The sequence below is a fragment of the Cavia porcellus genome, unplaced genomic scaffold (genome assembly GCF_034190915.1).
Source record: "Cavia porcellus strain 051 isolate PalLab524CR breed Dunkin Hartley unplaced genomic scaffold, mCavPor4.1 scaffold_24, whole genome shotgun sequence".
NCBI classification, from domain to species: Eukaryota; Metazoa; Chordata; class Mammalia; order Rodentia; family Caviidae; genus Cavia; species Cavia porcellus.
In genome coordinates, this window is record NW_026947507.1 from 32,580,846 (window position 1) to 32,605,256 (window position 24,411).

At 40.9% G+C, this 24,411-nt stretch overlaps 1 protein-coding gene across 5 annotated transcripts in view; it reads right to left on the reverse strand.

The window, feature by feature from the left end:
- Psd3 (pleckstrin and Sec7 domain containing 3) overlaps positions 1 to 24,411 on the reverse strand; it is a 505,243-nt gene that overhangs the window by 264,032 nt on the left and 216,800 nt on the right. The window contains exon 1 of one of the 5 annotated variants that reach the window (XM_063234824.1): positions 23,380 to 23,662. The exons of the other annotated variants lie outside the window; for them this stretch is intronic. The gene's annotated coding sequence lies outside the window, so the exon portion shown is untranslated. Of the gene's footprint in view, positions 1 to 23,379; positions 23,663 to 24,411 lie in introns of those variants that run through there. 5 annotated transcript variants of the gene reach the window in all.

Sequence of the window (24,411 nt, forward strand, 5' to 3'; positions counted from 1 at the left end):
CATTAACTCATGAAACGTTTATTGAGCGACTACTTGAATATAAGAAACAATGGTCATCCAAGAAGTTATGCTCTCTGGCATTGCAATTTGAGGTTACAGCTGAGTACAATGAGAGACAACTTTAAAAGACATAAATATAACAATGACATTTTAAAGAAAACACAGGATGTACTAGCAGCATCCAGTAGGATACATGAATGTCAAAGGAAATCAGGGTTCCTGGAGAAAGTGGCACTTCAGCTGACAGTACCAGAATGCTAAGAATAAAGGGTAACCAGGAAAGTCCTGGAGAAAAGAATAACACATTCACAAAGCAAAAGAAGCTCTGTATGATTGAAGCTAAGAGATGAGGACATGCATGGGACACACAGCAAGCAGAAGCCATAGGTAAGCCGCTGTCTCATTATGAAGGCTCCTGCTCATACCACCAGCGTGCACTTCCCATCCCATTTCTCAGCTCACGTATAATATGCCAACTTTCATTATCAGAAAACAATTAGGAAGTGAATCCTTACATGCTATAATGGTAGGAATAATACATTAAAGGGAAGAATAACAGGAACCTTCCAGAGATAATGCTTTGACCAAAAAGAGTAATGACAAGAAAAATGTCCAGGTTCTAATCTACTCCTGGGAAAAAAATCAGTTGGGTCAAGACGAGTTTTCTAGTAGCTTAATTTACTTATATTTGCTATATAAGTCACCACAGTATTTGATTAGTCAAAATAATTACCACTAACAAAATTCAACAGTATATAATTATGTACTAATTCCAATTATTACTTCCCTCAATCTAAAACAGCAAGCTTACAAATTAAGAAAATGAAATGAAAGAGACAGTGAACAATAGAAATAAAACAATTACTTGCAAATGTTCTAACTTCAAATGGAAAGTTTAAAAATACGTAAGTCAGAACTAGTAAAGTGGTCAATTATAAAATATAAATAGAACAACTCCTTTAATAATTCATGAAGTACCACTTAGAAAATGTAATTCCAAAAATTTCCCGAATAAAATTTATAGCACAGCTAGAAATACACAAGAAAACGGTAAGCACTAAAAAAAGGAAAGTACACAATTTTGTTGAGAGGAGTAAATCAGAACTAAATAAACACTGTGATGATTGATCTGGGTTGTTAACTTACTGACTGAAGGATGCCTAGAAAACTGGTCAAGCAGTCTTGAGAGTTTGTGACTATTTCCAGAGGAGACTGCATGTGGCTCAGCTAACTGCGTGAGGAAGACACACACACCCTGCACGTGGGTGGTACCATCACCTAGGCGGGGGCCCAGATGGAATGAAAAGGCTGAAGAAGGGCAAAGCTCACCCATGCACATTTGACCTTTCTTCAGAGGGTGTGTTCTGTTTTGATTTTTGCTACCTCTGTAACCCATAAGCAAGAGACTTCAGATTCTTCAGCCTTTGGTGTGAACTTGCAACAGGACCTCTTTTAAGCCTTCAGCTTCAGTCTGGGCTGCATCATGGGTCCTTCTTGTTCTGAGGCTCTGGGAGCTACCAATTTCCTTTGTCTCCAGCTGCAGATGGCCATTGTAGGACTATACAGCTTTGGATCATATAAGCCAATCTAATGATTCCCCACATATAATTATTATACATAGTCTACTGGTTTCGTTCCTCTGGAAAGAATCTCGACTAACACAAACACTATCCTACTAATGCAAATATTTTTCTCCAAAATCCCTCTAAAAATATAACACAATTCAAGGGAAACAGAGAACTTGAAGAAAAGAACCCAAACATGTAATTCCCTTATAGAGAATATATTTCTAACCTTATACTCACAAAATCATGATTTGATTGACAAATTTAATTGTACAGTAACACCACCAAGCAAAGTCAAATAATAAATGAGTAAAAGCAGCCATGAGACAGAAGACTGCTATCCTTTTATGTAAACCAGTCCTGGACTTCAGGGCAAGCATGAAAAGAAAACAAATGCACCAAATCAATGAGTGGGCAAGACATTGTCCTGAATATTATATCACTATGCCTTGGTTAGAGAAGCTGCTTCATGTACCTCTTCTGGAAGAAACAGGAACTCAAGTGTCTCAACCCAAGTTCTATCCTGATCTCAGCTGACTGGATCAAGAGTGACAGTATAATGAAACAATCCAACAGATTGCTCACTCCTAGAAATCTATGACACGGTATCCCTGCACTTAGGCTGTGATGGTACATGTAAAGTAGGAGCTGAACCAAATGGCAAGGCACACCAATGCCAGATGGATTTAAGAGTTATGAGAGGGCAAAGATGCCTTAAGAGGAGAAAGCCAGTATGTAAAGAAAATCAGGAGAGCACAGATAGCAGTGAGCAACAGACTCTCCTCTTGTACCTGTGGGAAGTCTGACGGCCCTTTGCGTTCTGTCCTTGGATATAAACCAGGTGCCTATGAGAGCAATCCAACAAAACTAATTCAAATACGTTTTTAGTCCACTGCAACCAGAGCCTGGGCCAAAACAGATGTGAATGAGCAACCAAACAAGATAAACCGATAAGAAGGAGACATGTGGGGGAACGAAATGTTCACAGAATTGGATGCGAAGGCAGTTAGAGAGCTTTTACAGTTAACTTGGCAAAGATAAAAAGACCCTGAAATAAAGCACAGTGAGTAGAAAGAAATATATAGACAGTCACAGTGGAGACAGAAATGCAAAGTAATGCAAATATTCTAGGTTTAACAGCCCTAAAAAATGTGCATATTCCCAAAACTAACAACCACATTTTGAAGTATTTATCTTTAAAAAAAAATAATAAATATACTACACACAAAAAGCCTTAAGGGCATTTACTGCAGATTAAAGACTAGTTACCAACATTTCAAATATCATGTATCACCTCATGACTTTCCTATACACTGTATTACTCAAACCAATTTATTTGACACCATTAAGTCAGCTCATGCTATTTAACCTACTCTTCTGATGGGAATTTACTGAGTGCTCAATCTGTGCCAGGAACTGTGCTTTAAGTGTTGGAGATTTAATAGTGACCAAAAAAGACAAGAAACTCTGTGCTTATGCAGAAAAATGGGAAGTATGTTAGTGAAGAGTAGAGGGGAACAAAGAAGCAAACGGAGCCTAAGGCCTGGGGTTAAGGTTATCCTTTTAGAGAAGGTAGCCAGGAAAATGTTCACCGAAAAGAACCTTTAAAAATATGCTGTGGGTCGTGCATGGTGGCACATGGCTGTAATCCCAGTACTTGGGAAGCTGAGGCAGGAGAATTGCCATGAATTTGAGGTCAGCCTGGATTACAAAGCAAATTCAAGGTCAACCTGGACTACAGAGTAAACTCTCTTGTCTAAAAACAAAACAAGACAATCCCAGCCTGTAAAACTGAACAAGACACTGTCTCAGAATTTAAAAGTAAAATAGAAATATAGTGGAAAGGACCAGGAATGTCAATGAATTATAGAGTATCACTAGGTCCAAACGCCGCACTAGTGGCAGAGTTCACAGAGCAATGAACATAGAGGAAGAAAGAAAACCAAGGACCTCACAACCAAGGTGGAGAAAAGCCCAGTGTGCTAAAAATGAGCAAAGATCCATGAGCCTGAACCACAGCGAGCAAGAAAAGCAGGAGATGAGGTCACAAAGGCATGGGGTGAGGAGGCAGATCAGGTCAGGTAAGGACTTGCAGATTTTGGTAAGCACTCCATCGTCTACTCTGGGTGAGACAGGAAGCCAACACATTCAGAACACCCTGAAACAGCACAGGGTAAAAGACACCCTGTAGTGATCCATGATGATGTGGATCACAGCGGCATGTGGAGTGATAATTATCAATTATTAACTGAGGACTGATCTAAATACCTGTCATGTATAGGCAGTGTCAATATATTTTGGAGGTAGAGCTGACCAGATTGCTGTATCCTGGATACCAAAGGCTCAGTAAAATCATCTAATGAGGGAGAAGTTTACGAAGCACTGGGGACTCCCAAAACTTAAAGGTTTCCCATAATAACTGTAACCATGAAATCATGTATGACGTGTTAGTTGTAGCTTCACACTACACATTATAATAAATACACATTCATATATTCCCACACACTTATCTCATACCATAAATGCTTTTTGAACCATACTTTGGGAAGCGTTCATTTTAAATAAACTTGATACATTCATAACACAGAATACCAGAAGACATTAATTAACTGAGATTTTTATCTACCTGTATACATGTGCACATTCACACACACAAAGGATAGAAATTCAAATCCAAAAATGGAATCAATACTAATTTCTTAAAGAACTGATATATTTATTTTTGTCTTTGTGCTTTTCTAATCATCTTTAATTATCACACATTTGACTTCTGTAAACTATACCTGTCTGCTTTTTTAACAATATAATGTATGCATATCTTGCTCAGTCTTTGTTTCAGATGTCGTCTGATGGTACAGCCTAGATATCCAGAACATCCAAAGGGATAACAAGGAACTGGGCCAGAGGTCTGTCAGCCACGAGTGAGAAGTTATGTTCAAAACCAGAAACTGAATCTCCCTAGTATCACAGATAGCATGCATACTCTCAAAAAGTCAGCAGACAGCACACTGCAGGCAAAAATCAAGACACAGAAAGTAAAAGGCCACAAATCTGAGATGCTCTTAAACTGGCCATGACCAAGCTCATTAATTAGTCCAGGAACCACTCCTCACTGAGACTTCACTGCGTGGTGCTAAGCAAATCATGACATATGCCAATACTATGACATTTCATCTTTACAAGCAATTCATATGCTCCCATGTAAATGTCATCTAAAATATTGCTTTGGTAAAATAAACACTGGTATACAGACAAGGATCTCAAGAGGACTAAGGTCAATACAAATCAGAATACACTCTAAAGTTGATGATGCTTCCTCTCTCTTCTCATGGTGTCATTCTAATAGATCACTAAGAGTAAATGGAGGTTTTTAGGTCAAACATTCACTTCTTTCTGTTTGATTACTAACTGGCAAAAGTTATAAATGCACATATTAAATGAAATGAGAAACTAAACTCTAAAACACTCTGCCCTACTCCAACGTTGTCAAGTAAATCTCTGTGTGTTGAAGAACGAAGAATGTGTTTACACTAACCTTGATCCAGACCAACAATTAGTTTAATCTTGGAGACATCACCTTGTGTGTACACTGGGCAGACAGCTATTGACTAGAGGGACAGTCACTCTGGAAATTAAATAATAGAGGACTGATCTAAATACCTGTCACATATAGGCATTGCTCACTAGTGAAGAGCATAACTGTGAATGGTCTTAATTTAACTCACTTATCAAGTGCATAGCATAGCTTAACTAGTTAATAATACAATGAAATCATATGATGTCATCTGACACAGCTTGCCCTGGAATTCAACTGAGAGCCCCAAGCAGGGTGTATAATTTCTAAAACAACAATTTGACAACAATATATGTGTTAGCTTTGATTTCGTGGAAGGCTATGGCTTTGCAACATAAACAAGAAACACTAAGTATGATAACTTATCTAAAGGTTAGCATTGCCTTACCACTCTTGGCAAACAAAGAAGATGACTTTTCTCAACAGGAAAATAGTTTGACCCTCTCCTCTTTGTCTTTTCAGTGTGGCCAACAATGGTTTGTGATTAACATATCTAAATATTATTATTCAATTGATGTATTATCCTCTTCAAAAACACACAGATAGAGTTGGGGAAACATTTTTAAATACATGGAAGTCAAATTTCAGTTCTGTAAGAATAATAATGTTCTAGAAAACAAAAGTAAGCCTTGGCAGTGACTGACAATCTGTATCAATTCGCTGCATCTCCAAATGGTTTTGTGACTAAGCCTTGTTTCTCCGCAATCTTGGTCTGAATATGCTACAGCAGAAAAGCCTGAGGAAATGTCATGTTAAAGGCACAGCAGACAATTAAAAGCTAACTGCAACAAACAGAAGGGAGTGGCTTTAAAAAAGGGAACCTATTTCAAAACACCATTTCCTGCGTTCAGCTCTCCTTAACAGCCAGGTTGCTGTTCCTCATCTTAACCAGAACTGCAAATGCTTCCAGGGATCCTAACTTGATAATAAACAGATACTTCTAAGTGCTCTGACATTCTTAATTTTAGTTAGTTTGCTGGATTCTGGCATTCTTAATTCATCAGAATTTGGGCAGAATAGACATTCCTAGCTCAAATACATTCTGCCCATGACAGACATATACCTAAAAGAATGGTCCTTTAAAGGAAAATATTTTCTTAGGCATGAAAGAGGAAAACCACCATAAATAATAAGCCCAAGTTTTCTTCCTAAAAGATCTATTGCCACGAGGTAAATTGCTCTGGCTTCTTCCACACCAAAATATCTATGGGCTCCTTCTTGGTCCTGTACAGATAGTCTCAACTTCAGCAGATAAGGAGGAGGGACGGGCTCTGGCTAGCTATGGAGGAGGCCTTCTGAGGAAGAACACTCCTGCTGGTGTAAGCAGGAACCGGGTTTACTCACCCAGGGAAAAACAAATTTCTTCAGGGGGCTCACAGCTCCGGTAGCTCTGGAACACACCCCTGACCACTAGCATTATCTGCCACATGGCAACTCAACACTGAACTCCAGTGTGACGGGCTTATCCTCCAAGTGCTTCACAAGTGCTTTGCTCACACAAAGCAAAACTTGAGGTTGGTGGTAGCTCTCCCATGACACACTGATGACACAGAGCAGCCGCACACTGTAGTTTCCCTGCCTCCCACACAGCCAATGGCAGTGGACTGACAGACATGGTAGTTACCTAGCAATACTTTGTGGTTATCTCACCCACATCATTCACAGAGACAGACAATACAGTGCCATCACTCCACAAAACTTTTCTCTCCTCCCACATACTGTAGTTACACATAATAATTTACATTATGACATGGAGGAATAAAATAATAGCTCGTGCTAAGTAAAAGTAGTTATTCCTTGGTGTGTAAGGATCCTAATGCTAATCCCTTTGTCTTCTGTCTCTTCAGCAAAATTACTCTGCAGTATTTAAAAGGAATTCGATCACCAAGTGAATAAGCCAGGGAACTTAGTCACAATTTCAATCCACCTGACTATGTCCCAGCACCTGGTCCTAAGCAGCTAAGCTGCATACTCTCAAGCCCTCTTGTAATAGACTGGAGTGAGCTAAACATCTCCCAAGGCTTGCAATGAACACCGCAGAATGACCTGGGGAGGGGCAATGTATTCCGCTAAACTTAAATGAGCCCTCATGGGTTGGCTAGGCCAAAACACAAGTATTAGTGAGATCCTTAATGAACTCTACTTAATTTCTTTCCCATTGCCATTCAAACACTCAGAGCAAAATGATAGTTAACATGTACTCTCTTAAGCACTTTCAATGTTCCAGGTACTATTGTGAAACTTTTACAGGCGTTCCCAGTAATCCTTGGAAGTAGAAATAAATACCGTCCATCTGCTTGAGAGATTGGGAAAATGCACATCCAGGTGGTCTGACTTCAGAGACCACACTGGAACTGCTTGAGGGAGAGGTCAGTGGTGCTCGTAGGGAACGGCAGAGTCACAAACAGTGGTCACATTGGGGGATTCCTGCTGATGACATTCTGGAACTGCCCCAGATATATAAGGAAGAGAGTTTAAATCCTGTCCCAGTGTCATCATAAGCTGTGATTTTTTTCACAAGTACCCTCATTCCCTTGGCCTCAGTGTGTTCCCCCGCACAACGCTGCGTGTCTGTGTGTAGGAGGCTGGATGACTCCTCCCACTTCTACAATTCCACTTCTGACACACCCAGTCATGTTATTAGGATATTAAGGGTTATTTTTAAAGTACTGAAACAAGAACCTTAGTAAGAAGGGGTAGAAAACAAAAGAAAGTCCGGTGATTTCTGTTGGGTACAAAAAAAAAAAAAACCAAAAAACATGCTTATAACCAAAACCACCTGAGGATCATGGGCAGCAGTGGCAATTCATGTCTACGCAGTCAGGGTGCAGCTATACCAATCGGCTGGCTTAGCAGAAACATTACGGCTCGCTAGTGGGTACATGATACGTACACTTCCTCCATATGGCATAAAAACTGAGGGAGAACTATGTGTTTGCAGTGAAGACAAAAAGCAGTATATGGGAGTGCTGAGAAGAGGCCCAGAAAATGGAGCAAAGCATCTTCCTATTCGAACTTTTAATGAAGCAGCTAATAAAACAGTGTTCTTTCTTTCATTGAAAGGTGTCTGTTATTTAAACATACACAGTGCTTTAAAACTCACTGGCAGAGCTGTCACCCTTGCCTGCCAGGAAGTAAAAGGGCTCTCTGGAACCAATGTGGAAATGTAGGGGGAGGTCCAAGCATTGTTTGCACCAGGTAAGCAGAACGATGTTGGTGAGTGGCTGGATGTTCCCGGGATGTGCCCAGCTAGTGTGAGTCAGTCGTGCATCAGGACTCAGTTGTGATGAAGGTCAAAACCCTTTGTGGTTTTACTGGTAGCCAATAAGAAGCCTCAGAAAGAAAGGAGATAGAAAAGTCTCTGTATCAAACCACGCCATCTGGGCAAGAAACTGATTGATGGCATATGTAAGGGCAATAAAATAAATTTTGGTGAATGAAATAAAGTATCCCTGACCCCATACTTTGATTATTTAAAATCTACTCTATTTCAGAACAGAATACTGAAAACCAAGACAGACAGAGGCCCTGGGACCTAGCTCAGTGGCACAAGTGCCTGCCTGGGAAGCGTGAGGTCCTGAGTTCGATCCTGGGTACCAAAACAAAACGGTTAAGAGCAGATAGAGAAATCCTACCCACCAGGCACAGGAGCCAACAGGCAGAGGAAGGCTCCTCTGTGTCTCCAAGGCCAATAAACCAGCAAGCTTTACTATCCTCCTGTGTTAAACAGTATCTGAAATGTCTAGAACATCAGGAAAGAAGCTGTGCCTGGAGCCCACTGCCAATGAGACTGGAGTCCTCTGATTGAGGCTCACCCTGGCAAGCAACTTGCTTGCCCTCTGAGCAGCTTGGGTGAGAACTAGGGCCATTCTTAGTACATCATCACATGAATTCCCAGGCACCCAAAGCAGCTCCAAGACTCCAAAGTGTATATATGCCTTTTTATTATCGTTCTATAAGACATGACTCAGACACAGCAGTAGGACATGAAATATCCTCATCAAATGGAAAGCAGGTTTTGTTCTCTCTCAGAACAATCTGGATATGTTATGATGAACAGCTCCGACAAAACTGTACTGTTTTACTCATATACCAACTGTTAAAAATGAAGAGCTCTTCATCAAAGGTCTTAGACATAAATAAGATACCAGGGAAAGAGAAGCCTGTGGTGTGTCCCTGTGCGCCCAGCTACTTGGAAAGCTGAGGCAGGAAGATTAATTGAGTCCAGGAGTTCAAGGCCAGTTTAGGCAATGTAGCAAGACCTTGTCTCTAAAATAATAATAATAATAATAATTAGGTGTCAGATAAGGTAGAGAATGAATAATCTCACTAATGAAAGCTTCATGCAACATTAAGGTACAAGACACATTCTCAGATCCTCCCTTTTCCACAGAACATGAGGGATCAGACGTGGATTTACCCTGAGCAAGAGACCTGTAATTATTCTATTATTCTGACATCAACAAGGAGATAGTTTCCATGTTGTTTATCCACAGTCAGTGGACAACAACTTTTGAAAACTGTGTCTCTGCTACAAATATCGATCAACAATAAAATCATCGTAAGGGTTGCAGGGACTATGACCAAGTCAGTGCTCTGCATAAACAAGCTGCAGCATTAGGAAATAGAATCAACACACCTAAGAAACTGAGGCAGACACTCCAACATTATTTGGGTTTCTCCATTCCCCCACCCCACCTTCATTTCAAGAAGTAGCATGAAGCATTAAGAAAATTTCCCCTCCCTAGAAAGACACTGCAGAGAACTCTGCATTTTGGAGCACTTTCCTCTCTTTTGATAACAGCTTCCAGACATTTCAGTCCTCACCTAGCACCCCTTAACAAAAGACCTCCAAACTAGGTACAAAGTAGAAAAGGAATAATGATGTAGTTCTGTCTTTTTTTTTTTGGTGAACTTATCTCTGTGCTTACAGGAAATAGTATAAAAAAGCACACTAAAATAAAGGCTTGTTCAAATACTGAGGATGATGGCTGGAATGCTGACTTCACTGTGCACTTACTAGTTCCAGTCACTGTACTAAGTAAACACTTTATAAGCATTTTATCAATGGCTTCTCATAACAACTCCAGGAAGTAGGCATGAACATAACATTTTTTGGAGGTACCAGGGATTGAGCCCATGAGTCTACCACCAAGTCTCATTCCTGTCCTCTTTTTTATTTTGCTTTGTCTTGTTTTTGGTGTGTTTTTATTTTGAGACACAGAATCACAAAGTTGCTCAGGCTAGGCTCAAACTTGTGACCCTTCAGCCTCAGTCTCCCAAGCATTGAGACTATATTATTGTAAATATTTTAGAAATGATGATAATGGGGTTTTTTGTCTTGTTTTTTTGGTTTTGCCCAAGGCAATATTGTCGGGAAATGGCCAAAATTGGGCTACAAACACAAATATTCTGATTTTTTTTAAAAAAATGAAAATGAGAATCTTACCCCAACACACTACATTTAAAAAACAGATGCATGGCAGTTAGCTTGGTAGGAGTCCAAGTTTTAATATACTTCTGGGAAGAATTTCATTACTACTCTTTTACTCAAATTATCTACAATTACCTAAGAACTGTACCCTCCTCAGGAAAAAGCTACAAGAGTTTTCATAATTATTCTTCACATATGAAGACACTATAGAAAGCAAGGATGTAGAAAAAGACCTCTCTCTCTCAGTATCCGAGAACTGCAAATGGAATAAATTTTCTACAACTTGATCTCTTTCTTACTTTAGTTCATATGTCTATATACTCAAATGTGAGGGGCTTGACTGATAAGTGAACTGTTAAACCGTGGGGCAAAGTGCACTGGCCCTATGAGGAATGGATGGATAAACAAGAAGTCAAGATTAGCAAGGCTGTTGTGCCTGGCCATGGTCTTTCCCCTTCCCCCAAAAAGCTGCCTAGTCTTGAAACTATTCCTTGCTCAAATTGCCTTTCTTATCTTTGCCCCTCCCCCGTACTGATATTCTAAATAAAATTCAGAGGTTCATAGCTTTGGTGCTACCCTGGGAGTGTCCCTAATCTGGGGTCCTCTCAGTTAAGCCAGCCTGTCTGGTGCTCTCTGCATTCAGACTAAGTCTCTTTTCTGAGCAACCTTTTCATCCTCCACACTGCCACAGTCACATACTGCAACTCAAGAACATGTTCCATGGAAGTGAATATTTCCATATTAGTGAAGACTCTATTAATGTCTCTTAACATCTTTCTCCTCTTTAGTGCAAGGCCTGATGCAAAAAAGTTAATTTGATTTATTCTGGCTAAATATGATGCTCCTTCTAACGTATTTATAGTTCTTTTATTCTGTGCCCTTGAACCCAAACCACACTGAGATTGAATCACTTCCACTTAAAAGATTCTAAAGCTGGAAAAATCAAACTGGAACACAATGAATTTGTTTGCAATTTCTACCACAACCGCCACTGCACCATAAATAGGATGACTAGGATGGACTACTTCTCTGGGAAAAAATATGATGCATGACTAAAAAAGTTACAAACACAAAAACAACTTATAAGAGAAATGGTTCACTAGTCCAGCTCCTTTGCTATGGAAGACTGTAATCAAGAAGAAAACAGTACCAATTCTAGAATAAGCTAATCTGCATAGCATCCACTACAGGGCTAAAGAAAATGACATTATGGTAAGTTTAGGATCTGCAACAACTGTTTCACATAAAGCTGGTTATAATGACCACCTCATTCTGCAATGATGGGAAGACTTTACTCAAATCTAAGGATGTTCAGTCAAGGGTGATTCAAAGCATGTCACAGTGGTTTATAAATTGGTCTACATTTTCTAAAATCTCATGAGTCAAACATAACAAAGTTCTGATTTAAAGGTAATTGTGTTCTAGAGGAAAAAAATTTAAAAAAACATAAAATCTTGTGTATTAGAGTATTTCCTGAAACATAAATTGCATATTTCATTATTAGTACTCTGATTTGAGTCTGTATTAGTCCTAGCAGCTAGTAGCATCCACACAGATACTATCCGAAGTGAGAGGAAGTCACATCCATAGTTATGCTGCAGTCTTCTGGGGTACACAGGCTCCCGTTGGCCTTTAGCAGCTTCACTAACACACTGACACAGTCCTGTCTGTGTTTCCACATTCCATGACATAACCTGGGTGGCAACACACTCCTCAGTCACCATGTCAGGGGTACAGTTAGGGATTTAAATGAAAAATACTTCCAAGGTGTGTGTGACCTGGAACCAGCATAACATCACCCTCTTGGCAGTGTCAGTCACACAGCTGGGAGGTACCAGAACCCCTAGACTCTCTTTTCTCTCTCAGTTGCCCACAGTCAAATACCATGGGCCTCACAACCACATCATTTAGGAAATGGCAGAAGGAGGCAGTTCAAATGAATCAACTAGTCTTAAGAATTTTACAGCAAGGGGCAGAGGTGTTGAAGGGAGGGTGGGGGGGAGGGAGAACTTGACAGCAGACAATGCCGCAGAGAATATTAAAATGATTGTTGTAAAGAAAATATCCATAAATGAAATCCTGTTGACCAATAGCACAGAAAACTAAATGCAAGTGTTAATAATGTCCACTCGCATTCATCCACTTACACTAAGTCAGTGACCTCAACCTAAATGAAAACATTCTGCAGGACTGAGTTGAGTGGGATCTTTTGATGGTATCCACTGATGGAGACAGGATTGTTTTAAACTGGAGGCAATCTGCCAACTCCAACATTTCCCAGTGGAACTGGAAGGATAGAAAGGAAAGGAGATTTTTCAGATTCCATCAGAAGCAGAAAATATTCTCAATAAGCAACTGAATGCATGTGATGAGCCTTATCAGCAGCAACACAAATGTTTTGATTGGTTCTGTTTTTGACAAGAAAGCAAAGCAAATCATTCCCCTGAGAAACCCGGATGCTTCCTGCTAAATCTCACTGCACAGCTCAAGCGCAGCTCATTCAATCTGAAGGTCAAAAGCCATTAATGTGAGTGTTAGAGTGATGAATGTCCTGTTGAAGACAAAATAAAGAAACATAAAGGGGAAGAGATTGGTACCAAAGTTTCCACAATACCCAGGAGAAAGACATTTCCCTTGTGGAGGTCAAGCTAGTTCAAAAGTTCCACTACTGTGATAGGGAATTTTCACTGGACCAGCAATGTTTTTGGCAAATTGTACCTCTAGCAGAGGTTGCTGCTGATTGCCGAGGCTTTGATAAATAATGCCAAAATTAGTATGCTGAGCAAAAGGAACCATCAATTTTAAAACATCTTGTGGTAATCTGGACTTTGTGCTGCCCAAAAATCAAAAGACAGACTCTGCTTTCAGAGATTACACAGCATCCGCAAACCCCAAGTAGTGGTCCTAACTCCTTTTCTCTGTCATTCCCCTGTAGTGGCTGTGTTTACTAAGGAGGAAATCACAGGCTCCTGGCATGTTGGTTCTGAAAACAACCCTAACAGAAACAGGCGACACACCCAAAGTCACAGAGCTAAAAAGAAATCCAAGAAAAGCCCCTGCTCCACATTGCAAACACCATGCTGACTTAACTCTAAAAAGTGAAAACTTTTGCTCTAAACCTCACCCCTACAGCATCTCTACACTCTTAGTCATTGAGTGACTAAGAATCAAAAGAGAATTGCCTGGCCTTTTACCTCGTGCACCCTGTACTGTTCAGCGGCTGTAGCTCTCACTTCTGCTTCCATGTGAGAAAGAAGAACTCTTTGAACAGGGTTGAAGAAGACACAGCCACTCCCTGTCACCTCAGCCAAGGAAAGAGGACCATCCCTGCCCATGGTCTCCATGCTCTCCTTCCTGGGAAAGGTGCAACTGGGACTTCAAAACAAGTTCTTCACATCAGTCAGCTCAGACTGAAGAAGGATCTCAGTGGATGTTTCTTCCATGGAAAAACAATGCAAAATGCCAATCAGCTAAGTAGTCGGGCAAGACTGCAAGAGAATGGAAAATGCTCCCTCCTTCCATATACTCCTCAGTTTAATCACTGGGCACACTATGAGAACCGTTGCTAATTTTTCAGGGTATACTCTATTACTCACATTCCACGGTCTCTTCTGTTTTCCAACTTGTTCTATATATGAGACTCTAAATTAGTCCCAAAGAATTATCCTAAGAAGTCAGAGTAATATGATTTCACGGAATCAAGTCATGGATTTTTGGAGTTGGAATACACCAAATGAATTATTTAATCAACAGGCTAAAATAATGTTTTCACGACATGAACATTTCAGAGAGATTAAAAAGTTAGAGATTGATTTAAAGACATCTATGGCCAGAACTAGCTCCCAACTCCAGTACAATGTCTTTCCTTTGGCCTTTTGTGTGACCACCAGCAGACACAGGCAGCTATAGACACTTCTCTTCCACAGGTGGGTCTGAAGGTGCTCCTGGGACCATGAGAATCACACCGGCACATTGGCTGTGTATGACCAAAGACCACAGCAACACAGCAAGCAACCCACAGTCATTGTCCATGGCTGACTAATGAGAATCAGCAAGGTAACATCTGAGCTGGAAAAACAGCAAGACAAACCAGAATCTGGTTAAAAGTTGAGGGAGGAACCTGTGACAACACAGGTTTCTGCTCTGAAAGCAGCAGACAGGAAAAGCAAAGGAAGGGAAATGGAGAAAAGAACACCTGCCATCGAGAGAACAAGTGAAAAGAACAGCATCAGAGCCCCAGAAATACAGCTACTGGTCACCTAACACACAAGACGGGAGAAATAAAATGCCTAAACCTTGCTCCTTTCTTCAAAGGACACTTTCTTTAAAAGTTCCAAGGGCAAATCCAATTCAGACCCTAATTTGACATTCACTCACTTACAAAACACAAGTTTCAGCTATGTTTTCATAAAACTGATAAGTGCAAGGTAAAAAATTACACCTACATTAGCCAACAATAGGTAGAGTTAGACTATTGGTACATACTGGGTGAACAACCCCACTCTTAGCTGGAAACCTAGCGTCTGCAGATGGGTATCTTTAGCCTCTTGCCAGAGCTGGCCACAAGGCTGTGTTATCTCTGAGACCTCCCAAGAAGACATAGGTACCAAAGGAAACACTGTGCTAACTCAGGACATTACCAGCTCCCACTGTAGGGCGGCCAAGCCAAACCACACGTAGAGCTGAGCTGTGTTGAAGCCCTGAACTTCTGAGACCATGGTCAAGTGTAAGTGCTGCCCGTCCTCCCTTATGTTGGGATGTTTCTATAAACAGTTGGGGGAATGCCTGTTGTTGTTCACCCTAATTTTCCCACTGAAGTATTTTGTTAATCAGAAGATGCCTTTTGCTTTCAGAAGAAGGAGACAGAAGTAAAGAAAGAGGTGGAGGTGGGGGTCGAGGTGGAGGGAAGGAGTGAGGGAGAGGAGGCGGAGAAGCAGGAAGAAAAGAAGAGAGAGAAAGAGATGAAGGAGGGCAACTAGTAGCAGTGGCAGTGGTAGCGGTAGTTATTTTCAAAAGCCTGAGTGGTAAAATCCATATTACTTACCAACAAAGAGTCCCAGGATGGCCAATAAACTCACCTTGAGTTTAGGGTAAATGAAAAAACACAGGATCCCACAGGTGAGATGAAGACTATGGCCTAGGTAATTCACTTTTGTATAAAAACAGGGCAATTGCCCTTCTCCAGCTATGTTTCAAATGGATACTTTGTGGTTATCTAATTGTTAAGCTTCAGAAAATGCTCAGCAATGCAATTTCCGCAGTGAAGTCAATCAACAGTGAAGTCATAGCAGAGGATGGGACATACTAGCTTCCCAAGGTCAAGATGCTGTAACTGCCAAGGCCAAACTCAAGCTTTTATCAACTCGCTCCTTAAGTTAATTTGTCGTTAAGTTAATTTGTCGTTACCTTCTATAGCTGTCAGCCATATCTCCATCTTTAATCCTGAAGCAGCATTTATATATCTGTCATGTAAGTGAGTATTGCTCTACTGGGTAAAGAACATATGTAAGGTAAGTGTCTTAAGGAGAACTGTCAAATCCAGATCAACAGAATCTCTACATGCATTGCTACCAAAAGGATGCAGAACATCACTCCTATAGGTGGTTGAATTCTTGGGCTACTAGCCAATCACACACACTTGCCTTACTCTTACCAGCCACTGCCTTTTGAGGCCTCCTGAAATTCTACGAATGACTTTAGGGCATCTCTCATGTGTGTCTAACCCTGCCAGCTGATGAGCCCTCCAAGAAACTCAATAATCACAGCACCCAATGACTATCTCTTCACTGCAAGGACCACACACAGGCTGTAGGAATCATTTTTAATTATCTTTTTATCTTCTTGTAGCAAAATACTGAAGAACTATGAATGTTTCCCTATTACTCTGTAACCCTGCCCTGTTTCCCAGGTCTCATCTTGGGAACACCAGACTAAAGTATCCATTCGTGATGGATGTGATCCTCTAATTAATGACATTTAGATAAACATCTTGAGAGAAAAACAGGATGGATGAATGGTTCTGAGACCCAGAACCACAACAATGTAAGTATCTTCCTCTGGCAAAAGTCTTTCCTGTGATAAGAGATTATTGCTTTGTTATAGTTTGTGACTAAATGTCCTACCAAAGCCTCATATAGTCATAGGGCTAGGTTTCTAGAATCTGTGATTGATGCATGGTCCAATGCTGGGGTTATAGGTATGATCACTATACTCATCCTAGGGTGGGTGGCCTGCATACAACAGAAGGGACAGGAAACGTCTTCTCTCCACATTCCTCCCTTTTTGCTCTTGTTGCTTTTCCTGTTTTCTGCTGCCATGATGGTGTCCTCTGTCATGAGCCAACCTGCCTTGGACCTAGCAGATAATGGACTTAATTTTGGGCATCAGGTATTCTGTATCAGTAACAAGAGAAAAGTAACTGCCTTGAGTAAAATAACTATATGAGTCAAAATAACCAACATCCAACACCTAGAACTAAGGAAGGAAAGCTTCATTTAAAGTTTGTGAAGGTTTCGGTCCATAATCAGTTGTTCCAAGGCAGGGTGGCATGGCACCAGGGCAACATTTCAAGGCAGTGGCCAACAAAAGTAGCCAGAGCAAAGGACAGCAGAAAATGCCACTTTTCCTCTCTTATTTTGTATGCAAGCTACCCCTCCTCAGTCCCCAGGGCAGGTGTAGCACTCAAAAAACCTCTGTGTCCTTCTCTTGCTCAGGATGAGGACATTTACAAAGTAAGGACCCTGGCTTTCTACTGAGCCCCTTAGGTAAACTTCTATATTTCTCAAACTGACACGGTGATCAACCATAACAGTAACTAACACATGCCTCAAGCTAAAAAAAAAGTATTCATTCATCATCCTTTCACATAGTGGCATTTCAGTTACCATCATCCTTCCCTGCCCCCATTAAGACACCAATGCCTAAAGTTAAGGGAGGAAAGATGTATCTGGCTTACATCTGTAGAGGTTTCTGTCCACCTCTGGCTGGCTGCAAGGCGCAGCAGCATGGCAGAGGGACATCAAAAAGCAAAAGCAGTTCATGGTGGGCAGAGGTAACAAAGCGAATGAGCAAGTGCCAAGACAAGCCTCTTGCTGTCCCTTGTACTGTATTCAGGACACCAGGAATAGATCAGCACCAAATCAATCAGTGGACTGACGTAGAAATCAACCAGCCTTATGCCTAGCACCGTTAATCCTAGCATTGCATCTGAATCAATCATACACTCCGGATTCAGCTGCCTCTGAGAAACTCTCAACTATGACCATGTGAGGCTTTGTGGGGACATCTAAACATAAACCATAACATTAAAGGCTTGGCCCCCAAAGACACATGTATATTCATTTATAGAAAAAGCATTTGAGCCTGGCATGGTAGTGCACTCCTGTAATCTCAGTACTTAGGAAGCTGAAGCAAAAAGTTCACTGTGAGTTTGAGGGCAGCTTTGGCTACAAAGTGAATTCAAGGCCAGCCTATACCTCAGAGTGAAACCTTGTCTCAAAAAGACAAGAATGAAAGGCGAAAAAAGGAAAGGAAAGGAAATCAAAGCAAAGCAAAAGGAAAGGAAAGGAAAGGGAAAAGAAGGAAGGAAGGAAGGAAGGAAGGAAGGAAGGAAGGAAGGAAGGAAGGAAGGAGAGAAAGGAAGGAAAGAGAGAAAGCAAGCAAAGGTCCATCTCTAAGAGTTGCCAAAATCCTAAGTTTCAGCTTTGCAGAAAAGTCCAAGTCCCAAGTCCTTCCTCTGAGATTTATATAAACCTAAAACCAGTGCCATGTGGATGATGCCAAGGACTACTGGCAGCTGGAGGAGTAGCTAGGCTTCTTTCTCTCTTGGATTTAGGGGTTGAGTGCCTATGAATCAAATTCCAACGAACAATTTCTCAAGGCCACTGACATTCTGGAATATGGTTCTCTGCAGCTGTCTTCTCAAACAAATTCTTTCATCTTTGCAATTCTGAAGCTGCAAAGGGTGGAGTCCTGCTGATTTTTATGATGCCCCCAGGCCATCTATTCTATTTTCCTCTTCTGAAACACATGGCTTTTACTTGCTAGAATTTTGAGCCACAAATTTCTCCTGTTTCATCACTATAGGCTGAACCTTCACTGGAGCTTCCTTTCTGGCCAAACTTAAAATGCTTTAAATCTTTCTGCTGGGCTCTTTGCTCTTGATACTCAACATAAATCTGGCTAACAGCCCCTAATGCTAGTGAAACCATTGTCTTAATATTTGACTGCCTTCAAATTTCTTCCACAGGATTGATTAGTCCACCAACCTTAATCTTAGTCTCAGGAAAAGTCTCTGGACATGAGAAAAATGTAGAGAAACTTTCTCTTGAGGAACAGTTCACACTGTCTGGAGTCCAACAGACAATGAAGTCCTTTTTCCCCAGCAGAAACCTCCAAAGTCTGGTCTTTATCAGCAGAATTTCTATCAGTGTCCTGGTCATCTGAGCTCTGTCCAAAATCCCCATCAAGTACAGCCTTCAGGGTTCCAACACTATTTTTGTGTGTAGCATCTCTAACCTTTTCAAACTCTTCCCACAAGTCATTCCCAAATGCTCTTAAACCAGATGGTCAGGTAATCACAGCAATGAACCCACTTATGGTACCATGTTGGTTACTTTTCTTGTTGCTGAGACAAAATACCCAATGCCCAAAGTTAAAGGAGGAAAGGTGTATTTGTCTCACAATTTGTAGAGGCTTCAGGTCATAATAAGCTGGCTTTAAAGCAGGGTGGCATGGCAGAGAGGTATTGCAGAAGAGAAACAGTTCACATTGGGCAGAAGGTAGATAAGCAAGCAAGCAAGGGACAAGACAAGCCCCTTTCTGTCCCTTGTACCTCTACAGAGGCTATGGAGATCCAGGCTACAGAGATTAGGGCAGTCCAAACCAATCAGCGGACTGATTTGGTAATCAACTACCCTTAATTCTAGCATCATATTAGGAATCAATCACCCACTCCAGATTCTTCCACCTCTTAAAAAAGCCCACCTATGATCACACAAGGCTTTGCAAGACATTTACACATTTACACCTCCTTTTCCCTTCTCCAAGCCTTTAGGTACTTGAAATTTTCAAACTAATGGTTGAGACCCAAAAGTCCTAATCAAAGAACATCAGCTCTTAATGACTACAAAACAAAACAATGCTAAGATCAGAAGATTTGGGGCAAAGTGATATTTGCCTTTAACATCCTGTCATATGTAAAAGGATTTTCACTACATTTAAGTCTCAAAAGTCACATTTGATCTTAATGGTTAACCTCATTACTCACTTGTTATATATGTTTCCCCATTATCCAAATAATTATTTATGAGTTTATATATTACTTTTATTTTGTACTCAGCATATTTTAATTATATCAAATGGATTTACTATGTCATATATCATACTTTGATATATTTGTCTTAAGTTATTTAAAAAGAGAAGCAGAAATTATAAGATGATGGATGTAGGAAGATAGAGAGAAAGGGTAGAAAAAAAAGACAATCACCTTCCCCACAAAAAGAGTCCTTCAGTCCAATCCTCCCATTTTTTAGAAATTTTAGATGAAGAAAAACAAAGTGACTTTCCATGTCTCATAATCAGCAGCAGAGATGGACTCTGATTAGTTATGTTCTCTGGCTTCCCCTATTGAAAACCAATAAAAGACCAGCTGAATCAACAAAGTAGAGTTGCTTAAAAACATTCCGGACACAGACATTGTATTGCCCTTTCTGTTCTGAAAATAAGTTCTAGGCATACCAGGACCATTCAAGAACAGACTGGATAAAAGAACTTCACAAAGAGGTGAGACAAAGTCCAGGAACACCACAGCAGAGGGCTACTCCTGCTCCTTCTTCTCCAAAGTACAAACAATCCAATCTCCGCACACCAGGTAAGAGGACTCTGCAGCCTACACAGCACTTTCACATACATTATTTTATTTTACCCTGACAGGAGTTTTGCTGGGCAAGCAAAGTAAATGCAGGGCAAAGGAGTCTTGGCCAAGGTCACAGCTGTAAACACCAAGGCCAGAATCTGAGCTCACATCTCCCAACTCCATTTGCAGTGTGCCTTCTACACAAACCTCACCCAGTGTTGCTGATGACAAGAAGCCAAACATAACAGCAGACCAAAGTGCTGACTTAGCCCCACCCTCAGCCAGCTAAACAATGACTAAAATCCTTGCTGGAAACCAACACAGGCTCTGCTTGTCCCAGAACTTCAGGAATGAGGGTTTGGGGGGCAAGTTCAGACCTAGGTCTCTGCGGAAGAACCAAGCCCTGGCTCTCTGGCAGAGGCAGATGATCAGCATGGCTAGAGCTGGACCTGTCAAGTACATTAGGCTCTAGGTGACACAACCCAGCTGCTCAGCCATCTCCCTTTAAGGGAGCTCCCAAACATTCCAAGTCCCATGAAAACTGAGGGAGGAACTGAACTGTACAGGGAGTTGGCAAACCAGATAGAACTTTCCATACCTCATTTGTAGTTTTGCACAAGTCGGTCAGTTTCAAATGAAGACTCCCCTAAGTACTGCACAGGGAAGGCCTTGCAAAGATACACCAGGAATCACAAGTGGAGGTTCTTTCTGGGAGCTGAACTAAAGGGACTTCAATTTTGATTTTTACCTCTAGCACTGTATTTCTTTCGGAATATTGTTGAAAACTACATCAAGGGCTAAATTTAAAAAGCTCCAAAAATTATAGCTGACACTTGAAAGTTAGGAAAGCAAAAAGAGAAACTGACATTGGATGATGTAAACTAATCACGATTGAACAAAAGTTTTAGAAACACTGGTCTAGACATGAGATCTCTATACCGCAAAACTGTATAAAGAGACTGTTTTACAAATTATAAGCTTTCCCTTGACTGTAACAGAAAAAATGTAGCAATTTTTTTTAGGACCAAAAAATGTACTTAATACTTCTGCTGGGCTACACATTTTCACATATTTCAAAATCTCAATAAACATGCTAAAAATCTCATCGTTCCTAAGGGTAGCACAAGAAATAAGAAGCTAAGCCGCCTTCACACAGCTGCACAGCTACCAACTGCAGGAGAAAAAGGACAGAAATGGCAAAGTTAAAACTACAAGTGAGCCTTTATAGCAGCCACCACACCACAAAGGGCAACCTGCACCCAGGGAAAGAACTTGAAACAATGACCAAATTCCGGCCACCTTTCCATTTTATCTTCATGTGGATGACAGGCCACTTATGAGGTACATAAGCTGGTTTGAGGTACACATTGAGGTACACAATGCTGTTTGCCAAATTCAAAGATAATGAAACAGAATTGCCATCCACAGGCCTAGAGCAAAGAGAAATTTAACAAAGTGTTGATGGATTTGCACTAATCTACCAACTTTTACCTCCCCCAACCCTCCCAGGCTATCAAAGGCTGCATATGATAGATTAGTGATGGGCGTGTGGGAAATGGATTGTGGGAGCGGGGTTGGGGGATGACAATAAAGGTGCCACCTGGAATTGTGCCACAAAGAAATTGACATGTTGGCAGGATAAATGCATCCACAACCCCAAATGCATTACCATGGCTCTTTAATGCTAATTCTTCTCACATGTCTAACGTACAAAAGCAAAATTCAACAATAGCCCAGGTTTACTAATGTTCACTGAGCTTGTGTTAGTATAGAAAAAATGATTCTAAATGTGCTGCACCCTATCTGAGCCTCATCAGCACCACTCAGTTCAGGTACTATATTCACCTGTACTGGGTAAGGAAAAATTTCTAGAGTTGAAACTGTAGGTAGAAGTACATTGACACCTATGGGCCTATGACAGTTAACTGCTATGCCTATGCCTTCCATGACACAGGTTCAGCAACTTCTTGCAAGTGTTTTTTATTAAAACTACAAAACAAAATACCTAAATAGAAACAAAAATTTTATATACTTGATGGACTAGTAAAACAAATAACATTATGAAATCCTAGAAATACAAATTTAAAATCTGAAATCAATCAAGATATTTTGGTTTATGCAACAGTACACACCAACACACCTACCTATTCTATAATCAGCAAGCTACCCTGGAAGACCAGGCACTGGGGCTCTCACTGGGTCTAGGGTCCTTGTGACTCTTTAAACCCAAGCATCTTCAAAATGGGTGTGATATCAATGTATCAATGGACAAAGTTCATGTCCCCTTTTAACAGCTAACCTCCCTTATGCTCTACACTTATCTGTGCCTGTTGAACATGAAAACAGAGATACTCTCCAGAGATACACTGAGGTCTAAAATTCTTCCAGCTCCAGGGAAAAAGAAAACTTCCTATGATTTTTTTTTTTGCATAAGACAATGGACTAGTCTTTGATGTTTCAAAAGTAACACTGAATCCGAAAATGAATCTTCTCTCCACACACAGAACAGCAAACTTTCCTTGCAGAGCACTGACACAATGAAATAAGAATGACAGCTTTGTAAGGAGCCAGAATGGACCCCACTAAAGGACCAAGCTCGAGTCGGTGACCTAAGGATGCCTGCCAGAAGCTTCACAAAGAGCTGCTGAGAGCATACACAGTGCAGGAACATGAAGCTATGTGCAGCCACCTGAAAGAGCAGCAAACTCCATCAAGGGAAAACCTCATCTTCCAAACCCTTCATAGACAAACCTTCTTTGCCTCTGTCAGTCTGATTTGCGAATGAATATATATGAATAATCATTTTCTTAAGCTTCTCCTCAAGACTCCCCAAAAAGTTTTTCACTTGAAACTAAACATTTTAAAATTCCAAGAATTTTCTCTTTCTATGGTTGTACTTAGCCCAGCACTGCTAAGACCAGACAAAGACAATGAACGGTATTCCTGTTACCTCTGTCAGCAAACAGTCAGCCCATAAATTTGTCAGGAAAATCATTCTCCCATTCCATCTGCTCAGCAAACTTTCCTCTTCCGCAAGGGCTCTTTTAATGTACTTCGAAAGCTGCTTCTGTGGCCAGTGCAAACTGCTACACACTGGCTCCGCAGTGACATTCTCCCAGAATGCCACCGCGTCCAGCAGGGGCTGCAGGATAAGAACTTGAAAGAAGTTGAAGGAGGAGGTCCCCTCTTCTGAGCCTCCCCTCCCAGAGGCAGCTTCCCTCCAACAGACCTGCTTCAAAAGTTCAGACCCAGTGAAGTCACACATGACCTCACAAAACTCCCGCTTAACTCTTTATAAGCCAGACTGCAAGCTGCTGGCAGGGAGAAAAGGGAAGCGTCAGCCTGAAGTCTGAGTGGCTGCTCTTTGGGAGGGAAAAACATTCAAATAAAACGAAGTAACTTCAGCGTCATTTTTTTTCTTTAAGAGTACTGATGTTTTTGAAGTACTATGTTAAAGACCACCATTTGCCATAGCACATACATTCAGGAAAAGGGCTGAAATAGCCCACAAAAGAGATTTAATTCATTTATATAATTCCAAGTTTGCTACTTAAGTGCACAATGGAATCTTGTGTTTTTTTAGTTTCATTTCGAGGTTTGTTTGTTTTTTCTGCAGTCCTCAGTGTGAAAATATTCATTGTCCTATGCTTCAGACAGACAGACATGGGCGGGCCACAGTCACAGCTGTCAGGCACAGGCAACAACTGGCACAGAGACTCTGGAGCCAGTGGGGACAGCAGGAGTTGTGGATGGGATCTGGAGACAGCCGCCAGACCCAACTAATAGATAGCAGAGTCCGCATCAGTGTGCCTCAAGGGAAAAGAAACCAGGCTGACTTCTATCGCTATCTTTGCTAGGCCTTTCCTTCAGATTTTTTGCTATTTTTCAGTATACATGGGAACTAGGAGGTTCAAGAGGTAAAAGAACTAAAAGTTACCTTATAAACAGAAACACATAAAATTATATGCATTCAAACAAAATG